We start from the raw sequence: 12,126 nt of genomic DNA, 5'->3' as shown, positions 1-12,126 counted from the left end.
GGGGAGCCAGGGAGCCCAGCCTCAGGATAAGGGGTCTGCCATTTAAGAGTGAGATGTGGAGAAATTTATTCACTCAAAGGTTTGTGAATCTTTGGAATTCTCTACCCCAGAGGGCTGTGGATGCTCAGTCATTGACTACATTCAAACTGACATTGATAGATTTTTGGGCTCCATGGGAATCAAGAGATATGAGAATGGGGCAGGAAAATGGAGTTGATGTAGAAGATCAGCCATGATCCTATTGAATGGCGAAGCAGGCTTGAGGAGTCATATAACTGACTGCTGCTGTGATTACCTTCTTAGGTCTGGCATTTTATAAATCAATTCTCCGAGCTCCCTGTGCCTTATATGGGGAACAAGTGGGAACAGGATACTGAATTTGACAATCAGCTATGATCTTTTTTGAATGGCGGAGCAGGCCCGAAGGGCCGAATGGCCTATTCCTGCTCCTATTTTCTATGTTTCTATGTTTACTGCATCCCCTCAGCTTGCCCTAATTTAGTGATTTTTTTTGGCAATAATCTTTCAAAGAGTCACTTTCTCCTTATTCCCTCCCCCACACAAATTAAATTAAAACAGCGGAGATTACCGGATGATTTGATAGAGGTGTTTAAAATTATGAAGGGATGAAACCTTGTAGACTTGACTATTGCAACACATGACTGGCTGACTTCCCAACTTCCACCCTCCATAAACTTAAGCTCATCTAAAACTCTACTGCTCGTTTTCTAACTCACACCAAGTCCCGTTCACCCATTACCCCTGTGCCCTCTGACCTACATTGGCTCTTGGTTAAGTAATGCCTCGATTTTAGAATTCTCATCTTTGCTTTCAAACCCTTCCATGGTCTCGCCCCTCCCTATCTCTGTAATCTCCTCCAGCCCCACAACCCTCCGAGATATCTATGCTCCTCCAATTCTGGCCTCCTGCACATTATGGGTGGCGCAGTGGTTAGCACCGCAGCCTCACAGCTCCAGTGACCTGGGTTCAGTTCTGGGTACTACCTGTGTGGAGTTTGCAAGTTCTCCCTGTGACTGTGTGGGTTTTCGCCAGGTGCTCCAGTTTCCTCCCACAGCTAAAGACTTGCAGGTTGATAGGTAAATTGATGGTTGTAAATTGCCCCTAGTGTAGGTAGGTGGTGGAAATGTGGGATTAGTATGGATGGGTGGTTGTTGGTCAGCACAGACTCGAAGGGCTTGTTTCAGTGCTGTATCTCTAAAAAAATAAAATTTCAGATTTTTATTTCTCCACCATTGGGAGCTTCAGCTGCCGATGCCCTAAGCTCAGGAATTCCCTCTCAAAACCTCTCTGCCTCCCTACTTCTCTTTTCTCCTTTAAGACATCCTTAAAACCTACTTGCCCAAGCTTTTGGCCATCTGCCCATATATCTCATTATGTGGCTCGGTGCCTAATTTTTTTTGATAATCGCTCCTGTGAAGTGCCTTGGGATGTTTTACCATGTTAAATATAAATGCAAGTTGTTGTTGTAAATGGAAACAGACTGTTGATTGAGGGGTCTAGTATAAGGGAATTTGGTTCTAAGATTAAACACAAGAGTTTTAGGATAGAAATATTAGCAACTGTTTTTACACAGAGGATTGTGTTGTGGCATATAATACCAGAGTTAGTGCTTGAACCCAGACTGCAGGTGTCAGAAGAGTATTTGATTCCAGACTGCATCAAAGCTGAATCCAATTCGGGTTCTTTTCATTTGTTCGGGGGATGTGGGCGTCGCTGGCCAGGCCAGCATTTATTGCCCATACCTAATTGCCCTTGAGAAAGTGGTGGTGAGCTGCCTTCTTGAACCTCTACAGTAGAGCATGGCTACCCGACCCGAACCCGACTGGACCTGACGACATGTGTCGGGTTCAGGGTCCGGCATTTGGGCTCTGCTCGGGTCGGACACAGTAACAGCCAGGACATCAAGGCAGAAAACACTCTGCACTAGTCTGCAGTGAACAATTCCATCTGAGGTAGAGCACAACCTCTTCAATAAAGTTGATTATATTCCGGTGGTCGGGTCGGGTTGGGTTGGGTGCGGGAAAAATGAAACGACTCAGGCTGATTCGGGCTCGGGTCGGATGTGGTTCTGTCAGGCTCGGTTTGGATTTCATTTGCAGACCCGAGCAGGCCTTTACGCTGCAGTCCTTGGGGTGTAGGTACACCCACAGTGCAGAGCATGGTAGTGGAGGGTTGTTTTTCAGATTGGAGGCCGGTGACTAGTGGTGTGCCGCAGGGATTGGTGCTGGGCCCTCTGTTGTTTGTCATATATATTAATGACTTGGATGTGAATGTAGCGGGCATGATTAGTAAGTTCGCAGATGACACCAAAATTGGTGGTATAGTGGACAGTGAAGAAGGTTGTCTAAGGTTACAACAGGATATAGATCAAATGGGAAAGTGGGCAAGGGAGTGGCAAATGAAATTTAACGCAGACAAATGTGAAGTGATGCATTTTGGGATGTTAAACCAGGGCAGGACATATACAGGGAATGGCAGGGCCCTGGGGAGTGTTGTTGAGCAGAGAGACCTTGGGGTGCAAGTACATAGTTCCCTGAAAGTGGCAACACAGGTAGACAGGGTGGTGAAGAAGGCATATGGCATGCTTGCCTTCATCGGCCGAGGCATTTAGTACAAGAGTTGGGATGTCAGGTTACAGTTGTACATAAGGTTGGTTAGGCCGCATTTGGAGTACTGTGTGCAGTTCTGGTCGCCGCACTACAGGAAAGATGTGATTAAGATAGAGAGGGTGCAGAAAAGAATCACAAGGATGTTGCCTGGTTTGGAGGGCTTGAGTTATAAAGAGAGATTGGATAGACTGGGTCTGTTTTCCCTGGAGCGAAGGAGGCTGAGAGGGGACATGATAGAGGTATATAAAATTATGACAGAAATAGATAGGGTAGATAGCCAGAGTCTGTTTCCCATGGTAGGGGTGACTAAAACTAGAGGGCATAGATTTAAGGTGAGGGGGAGGAGGTTTAAAGGGGATCAAAGGGGTAAATTTTTCACACAAAGAATAGTGTGTGTCTGGAATGAGCTGCCTGAGGAGGTGGTGGAGGCAGGAACAGTAGCAACATTTAAGAGGCATCTGGACAGGTACTTGAATGAGCAAGGCATAGAGGGATATGGAATTAATGCAGACAGGTGGGATTAGTATAGATAGTCATTATGGTCGGCATGGACGCAGTGGGCCGAAGGGCCTGTTTCTATGCTGTATGACTCTATGAAGGGAGTTCCAGGATTTTGACCCAGCGACAGTGAAGAAATGACAATATAGAACCAAGTCAGGATGGTCTGTGGTTTTGAGGGGAACTTGCAGGTCGTGGTGTTCCCATGCATCTGCTGCCCTTGTCCTTCTGGGTGGTAGAGGTTGCAGGTTTGGAAGGTACTGTCAAAGGAGCCTTGGTGCGTTGCTGCAGTGCATCTTGTAGATGGTACACACTGCTGCCACTGTGCGTCGGTGGTGGAGGGAGTGAATGTTTGTGGATGGGGTGCCAATCAAGCAGGCTGCTTTGTCCTGGATGGTGTCGTGCTTCCTGAGTGTTGTTGTAGCTGCACCCATCCAGGCAATGGAGAGTATTCCATCACACTCCTGACTTGTGCCTTGTAGATGGCAGACAGGCTTTGGGGAGAGAGGAGGTGAGTTACTTTACACACATTCCAACAAGGATCACTAGATAGCGATGAAGAATGGAAATCGTTGAAAAAGAAATACTTGCATTTATATAACACTTTCACAACAATGTACTTTTGAAGTGTCGTCACTGTTGTAGTGTAGGAAATGCAGCAACCAATTTGCAAGCAGCAAGCTCCCACAACATCAATGTGATAATGACCAGATATTCTGTTTTTAGTGATGTTGATTGAGGGATAAATATTAGCCAGCACACCAGGGATAACATCCTGCTTATCTTTGAAATAGTGCCATGGAATCATTTATGTCCGCATAAGAGGGCAGACAGGGCCTCAATTAACATTTTATCTGAAAGACAGCACCTCTGACAGTGCAGCACTCCCTCAGTACTGCACTGGAGTATTAGCCTAGATTTTTGTGCTCAATCATGGAGTGGGACATGAAGTTGGAACCTTGCGACTCATAGACAAGATGCTACCAATTGAGACACCGCTAATGCTTCATAAAATAGTACAGCACAGTAGGAGGCCATTTGACCCATTGAGTCTGCGCTGGCCCTTTCAAAGACCTATCCAGTTAATCCCATTTCTCACTCCTCCCCATATCCCTACAGTTCATTTTCCTTCAAGTATTTATCCCAATTTCTTTTTTAAGGTTACTGCTGAATCTGTATCCACAATTCTATCAGGCAGTGCATTCCGAACCCTAAACAGTCGTCGTGTAAAAAGAAATTTCCCTCAATCACCTTTGATTCATTTGCCAATTAGCTTAAATCTGCGCCCTCTGGTTATCAACTGGTCAGCTATTGGAAACAGTTTTTATTTACTCTATCAACCCTTCATGACTTTGAACACCCTGGCTGTATACATTTTTTTCATTCACCACAGAGGGCCATTGACGATATTGACAATGCCTCAACTGTTGCCCCAAATAAGGTCAACTAACTCATCATTGACCAGGCATTGAACCAAGGACCCTACTGAGCCAGTGGGGAAACCAGAAGTCCATTAGTTTTAATGCCTTAAGCTACTAAAGAAAGACATTGCATTAATATAACACCTTTCACAACCTCAGAACATCCCAAAGCACCTTCCAGCTCACAAAGTCCTTCTGAAGTGTCACTTTTGTAATGCAGGGAAATGTGGCAGCCAAGTTGTGCACAGCAAGATCCCACAAACAACACTAAAATAAATGGCCAGGCAGCTCATTTTTTAATGTCATGGTTGGGAGAATAACTGTTGCTTAGGATACGTGAGAGAACTTTTCTTCCAATACTGCAAACAGGGCACCTCTGACAGTGCAGCACTCCCTCAGTATTACACTGGGAGTGCCAGCCTAGATTTTTGGCCCAAGTCTCTGGAGTGGGTGTTGAACCCATCACCTTCTGCCTCAGCAGCACCCATTAAAGAACCCATTAAAATATTGCTTAACGCAGTGCTCTGCAGGTAATTTCAAAGGTGAATTTGGTTACAATTCAGAACGCAATTGTAGTTAACAATAGTTAAGTTAGCTGCTTGCCCATGTGAGGGGCGATCTCTTAACAATACAGCTTTAATAAAAAAAATGAGTTAATTCGCGTCAAAACCAGTTACAGTAAATAATAAGAGCAGCTGTTGCAGGAGGTGCCATCTGGTTGTACTCAACAAATCTGAATAAAGAATTTCAACAGGAACAACGGAGATTAATGAGCCATGAATGAGCCATTTAGAAGTTATATGTGGGGGGAAAAGAAACATGATAAATGGGCGAAAGCAGCACTGACTGGAGGCCTGGCCGCAATGGGAGAATTTCTGCCATATTAGCCGAGGTCACATCAAAATTGTTAGTCTGCACTGATTCAACTGATCTCATCCAAAATACCAACAACTTGCATTTATATATCATCCTTAAAATAGTGCAACGGGCCCAAAGTGCTTCACAGAAATGTAAAACAGCCGTTGGGTGTCACCGTACAGTATCTAATGCTAAAGTGTGTGTTTGTGCATCTGTGTGCGTGTATCTACATACATGTATTGCATGAGGACAGAATCAAGTGGATGGGGAATATCCTCGTCTTGCTTCAAACAAATCATTTTATGCCTTTTTTTTACCTCCCCATTGAAACACCCCTAAAACAATTATAATTTGTTGTTGAGAAAATGCAGCTGGAAATTGATATGGTGTTGGATTTACCTTCTCTTTGTAATCAACCAATAGCAGTGCTGGTTAATCTAAAATGGCTGCCTTCACATAGCAATTCCCACAGAGCAACAGGCTGTTCAGCCCAAGCTCTTGGTGCTTATCCTCTATGTGAGTCATGGTCCTCATTCCATGCCCCGATATAGGGACGGGAATGGAATTGGGCGGGTGCATAATTTCACTTCTCCAGCTGGCACCATCCCAGCCCAAGCTCACAAGTGGCGGGTAGCCAATTGAGGGAATTAAAAGGCTAATTAAGGCAGTGGATCAGAGGCTGAATGGAATTTTTTATTCGTCCTGCGGGCTCCCCCGTGGCGCGGGAGCACAGCAGCTGCCTGGAGGAGGCCTCCTGGCAGCATACTGGGGGTGTGGGGGAAACCACTCCAGGAAGACTTTAATGCCACTCACCACAATCCCCTACCCATCCACCAGGCCACAGCTGCGGCCATCGGCTGCCCGTGTGGAGGGGCTCCCCCTTCACAAAGGTGGCCCAGCTGCTATGGCCAATTTTTTTCCCAAAAGTGTTGAGAGGACGGCTCAAGATGGAGGCACGCATCTCTCTCCCTTACCTGCAACAGCAGGCTGCAGCTCTCTCTGTGTTCAGAGTCTCATATTGGCCCTCCAGCTTCGAGAGCCCACCTACCATACTTCACTGGACGGCAAGTGCACCCTCTGACCACTAATTGGCCAATCCAGACAAAATTGAAGTCAGGTGACTGCTCCCGACACAGTGCAGGGTCGGGACCTGCATTTGCCCTCATTGTGAAGGTCCTGACCCAAAATACAAAATCCTGCCCATAATCTTCTCAGTTCCAACAAAAACAGCCCCAATTTTCTCTCATCTTTCTTTGTATCTGTATTTCCTCATACCAGATAGAATTACAGTGAGTTCAATCAGTGCAGAAAAGGCCATTCAGCACAACTAGTCTATGCCTGTGTTTATGCTTCACATAACCCTTGTCACACCCTACTTCATCTAACCCGATCAGCATATCCTTCTATTCTGCTCCCTTGTGTTTATCTAGCTTCCCCTTAAATGCATCAAGGCTCCTTAGACAGCACCTTCCAAACCCATGACCTCTACCAACTAGAAGGACAAGGGCAGCAAATGCATGGGAACACCACCACCTGCAAGTTCCCCTCCAAGTCACACACCATCCTGACTTGGAACTATATCGCCGTTCCTTCACTGTCGCTGGGTCAAAATCCTGGAACTCCCTTCCTAACAGCATTGTGGGTATACCTACCCCACATGGACTGCAGCGGTTCAAGAAGGCAGCTCACCACCACCTTCTCAAGGGCAATTAGGGATGGGCAATAAATGCTGGCCTGGCCAGCGACGGCCAAATCCCATGAATGAATAAAAAATAAATTCACCTCAACTACTCCCCGTGGTAGCGAGTTCCACATTCTCACCACTCTCTGGATAAAGAAGTTTCTCCTGAACTCCCTGTTGGAATTACTTGTGAGTATCTAATATTATGACCTCTAGTTTTGGACTTGCCCACAAGTGGAAACATTTTCCCCACCTCTACTGAATTAAACCCCTTCAATATCTTAAAGACCTCTCAGGTCACCCCTCAAATTTTCTCTTTTGTGCACTGTAACCTATTATCACAACATCCTTGCTATAGCTTGGAGACCAATATTGCCACCCAATACTGCAACAGAAGTCTTACTAAGGTTTGATAGAGATTCGCCATTACATCTTGAACTATAATATTCTTTGCCTCTTGCCATAAAATCCAGTGTCCCTTTAGTTTTTTTTGATGACCACCTCCAAATCATTTGCTACTTCGAATGTTTTTCAATGAGAGAAAACTCAGTGCACACACTTTCTAAGGAGATGAAGGAAATCTATTAAATGGTCATCACTGTGACAGCTCATTTAGGCTAATCTTTGCCGTCACAGTCTGTGCGTCGGACATGAAGAGAAAAAGAACTTGTTTACAAGAAAAACAGCTTGCTTTCATTAAGAATGAACATTAACACACGTTCGCAAATTTATTTCTTCATGTTCTCCCGTCTTCAGCGCCTTATTTGGAACTCCTTCATTAACTCAGTTTTTCCAGCTTTTTACCATGGATTGAGTAATTGATTTGAAGATTGCCAAATTAATAAACATTTCAGCATTACTTTTTCACCCCAATGGTATTGTTAAGTCCAGACTCGACGATTCCAATCTTCCACCCTCCATAAACCTGAGCTCACCTGAAACCCTGCTGCATGTATTCTATTTCACACCCTGTGCTCACTGATCCACATTGCCTCCCCATCCACCAATGCCTCAAATCTAAAATTCTCATCCTCGTGTTCAAAGCCTTCCATAGCCTCGGGTTGCTGTATTTCTGTAACTTCTTTTGGCCTTGCAGTCCTCCGACAACTCTGAGTTCCTCCAAATCCAGCTTTATGTGCACCCCAATTTTAATCATCCCAACACTGCCCTCGGCTGTCTGGTCCCCACACTCTGGAATTCCCTCCCTAAACCTCTCCACATCTGCAGCTCTCTCTCCTCCTTTAAGATGCTCCCTAAAATTAAGCTGATGTCCCGCTGTCTCCTTCTTTGGTGAGTGTCAATTTTTGTATAATTATACTCTTGTAAAGTGCCTTGAGACATTTCACTGCATTAAAGGCGCTATGCAAATGCAGGTTATTGATATACAGGATCAGAAGGTTTTAAACATTTTTAATGGCAGAACAATCTCATTTAGGTCACAACGAGCCCCTTGAACTCAACCACCTCACTCCAGAAACGTCCCAATTCCCTCTTGACCCTGTGCATCTGCTTCAAAGATGATCAATGCCAAAGCCAGACATTGAAGCAGCAAGATTCAGGGCCACTGTAGCAAGAGAGACAGGTTTGAAGTGCCAGTCATCTGACAATCCTGACTTCAGGATAGATGCTGTAAGGACGGCTAGGGAGAAGCTGGGTTGCCAACCCTGGAGTCTCTGAGAATTAAATATTAATCTCCTGGACACTGCGGTCAGCAACTTGGGAGAAAAATCAAAGGGACATTTTTCTTTAAATTGTTTTAAAGTTATTTTTATAATCATAGAATTACAGCTCAGAAGGAGGCCATTCGGCACACTGTGTCTGTGCTAGCTCTTTGAAAGAGCTATCCGATTAATCCCACTTCTCCTGCTCTTTCCCCACAGCCCGGCAATTTTTTTTCCCCGTCAAGAATTTATCCAATTTTTTTTTATTCGTTTGTGGGATGTGGGCGTCGCTGGCTAGGCCAACATTTGGTGCCCATCCCTAATTGCCCTTGAACTGAGTTACTTGCTCGGCCATTTCAGAGGACATTTTAAGAGTCAACCACATTGCTGTGGGTCTGGAGTCACATGTAGGCCAGACCATGTAAAGACAGCTGATTTCCTTCCCAGAAGGACATGAGTGAACCAGATAGGTTTTTAACAACAATAATTCACTTTTGGAAGTTATTATTGAATCTGCTTCCACTGCCTTTTCAGGCAGCGCGTCCCAGAACACAACTCGCTGCAAAGAAAAAATTCTCATCTCCCCTCTGCTTCTTTTGGTAATTATCATAAATCTGTGATCTCTGGTTAATGATCCTGCTGCCAATGGAAACATTTTCTCGTTATTTACTCTATTTGAACACTTTTCTTTCTTAGTTCTAATAATATTGGAAATAGGGGAGGAAGAAAGTTTGTTTTACTATCAAGATTCATCTAATCGGATAATGAAGGAACTTTCCAAATGGTGCAGGAAGGGAGTGGGGGGGAAGGCATTGCGAGGGTGGACGTGTCAGGCAACCAATGGCGGGAGCGTGGGATGGGGCGGTTAGAGACCATGGGCTGAATTTTCGTCACGGAGGTGGGAAACTGGAGGCGGGATTGTTTTCGGGTCAGGAAGCTGCTTAAAGTCATGATTTTCGCAAGGGTGGGCGCTTATTATGGAGACGGCTTTCCAGTCCAATTAGAGCCAATGGGGGGAGGGGGGGGGGTGGGTGGAACAGAGGTGGGTCAGCTGAAGTGTGATTTAGACTCCCCACCGCAGACATTACTGAGGCCACTGGCTGTCCTGAGGGAGAGACCTGCGGATTGTGCCAAAGCCTTCCGCAGTACCAGCGGGAAGCAAGATTAGTCGGGAGAGACGAAGGCCTGGCACCAGGGGCAGGGCTGCCCCTCGATTGATTGATGTTGACTTTGATCTAATGTTGGAGGCCGTGAGGGAGAGGAGGGAGGTCCTCTTTCCTGAAGAATGGCAGGAGGAGGCCACCAGTTGAAACCAAAGATGCCTTGGTCCAGATTGCTGCCGCTATTGGTGGCAGACGTGAGACTAGAAGAACCTGAATTCAGTGCCGTCAAAGGTCCAACGACCTCATACGTTCTGGCAAGGTGAGTGCAACCCCCAGTCGTCAGGACAGGTCTCAGGGCTTGCACCCTCCAGCAGCCACAACACTGGAGGAGCCTCAGGGCGCATGCTGCTCCTGAACATGGGAGGGGTCTCACCCCTCAGAATAGATCACAGCCATAGAGCTGCTGAGGGCCTGTCACACTGAGACATGCAGCACCTAATAGATAGGGGCAGATGATATTGGATACAGAGGTCAGCAGTGCCTTATCTCACTCTCTGTTCTTACAGGAGAAACGGGCACACAATGCGAGACGGTTGGAGGGGTGACCTTCTTCTACCACATCACCCCAGTGCAGCAGAGATGGAGAATGCCAGGATGATCGTGGAAGAGGGGGCAGTCGGGCCTGGCAAAACAGGAGCTCTGGTAATCACAGAGGGCAATGTGGTCATTAAGGGGGTGCAGTGCACTCCATTCCGTTCGATAGCGTGTCGTGCACTGAGTAACATTGGGGGAGCCTCAGCACTGCAGAGGTTTCTACTCTCCTAGACTAGCTCTCACCATCTCTTCTTGTGTCTCTCACTCACAGCACCTTCTCCTTCCGTGGTTTCAGAGCAGCCCGAAGGAGATGAACGAGCACTGCCGCACCTTACGAATGTCCACCAACACAGATACTCTCAGTGCTTCCACATGAGTAGATAGCAGGTAGAGTGGCACAGGGTGATGATCACGGCACTAGTATGCAGAAGGAGATGCCAGAGGCAGAGGGAAATGTGGTCAGTTCTCCTTGGAGGATTGAGGACAGACTCAACCCTACTCAGCTGGGCACAGGTGCAGAGCCTAAGGAGTCACTGGAAAGGAGTCTCTACCTTGAACGGCAGCAGCAGATGTGCTTCCGCGTGTCAGAATTCCCTGAGATAGTGCAGGGTCTTGGGCAGAGAATGGAGGAGTCCATCAGCTAATGTGTGCCACCATAGCTCTGGGCCATGAGTTCCTCCATTGAGAGAATGGCAAACTTCTTGGAGAGACATACGTGGCATCACTTGGAGAGCACGTAGGAACTGCGCACTGATGTCCACAGGATGCATGAGATGCTGGGTGGCATGGACTGCTCAGTGGTGCTGGTTGAGCAGAGATCTTTGCAGGGAATACCAGATGTCTCCCAGGCATCCAGAGCACCCAGCTAGGGCTCAGGATGTCACAGAGGAGGATAAAGATGCCACCCCTCATCATCCTCAGCCTCCTTGGCCCCTCTGACTGAGGGACCATGTGTGAAGCAGGGCCAAGTGACGGAGGCAATGATGCAGATGCAGTAGCCCCTAGATATACCCCCACGGGCACCTTCACAACGGGGACGATCGCCACATGCATCTCAACCGCAAGCCGAGATGTGTTAGCAGGCTGCCTCCACCTACTCCGAGGCCGGGTGCGGAGGCCACTGCGTCTCACGGAAGACTGACTGGATCACTGGGGTGGCTTCTTACTGTCTCTGTAAATTGTTTTCCTCTCACTGTATAAATGATGACAAGTTAAGGCATGTCTGGGACTCCTTTTATTGCTGCCATGAGAGCAAATGTGATATGAGGTGGTGAAAGAGGTAATTGGATCCTTCACGATGAGGGCAAAGCCTCTGGGCAAATATGCTTTCTTTATTGATGGTAAGCGATTAGGTGTTCCAGGCTGTGTCTTCCATGCATGTGCTAGCACAGGTATCTCCAACTCCCTTCCATGCCATGCCCCTCAACCAGGGTCAGAGGAGCTCAGTTGAAATGCCCCCGAATCAAGAGATCCCTGACATTCATGGCATCGTCATGAGCCCTTCGCACCCCGAGTCGTGCCCAGCCACCTCGTTGTGCATCTGGGGCACCTCTCTGATCGGTGTCATCGTCCTCCACCTCCACTTCCTCCTCCTCACCTCCTGCTCCTCCCCCAATGAGCTGTCTCCTTCCAGGGCCTCACTGTCCTCAAGGTCCACACCTCTCTGGAGGGCCATGTTAT

Source organism: Heterodontus francisci, chromosome 7 (assembly GCF_036365525.1).
Source record: "Heterodontus francisci isolate sHetFra1 chromosome 7, sHetFra1.hap1, whole genome shotgun sequence".
Taxonomy (NCBI): Eukaryota; Metazoa; Chordata; class Chondrichthyes; order Heterodontiformes; family Heterodontidae; genus Heterodontus; species Heterodontus francisci.
Note: the sequence above shows the minus strand (reverse complement) of the source record.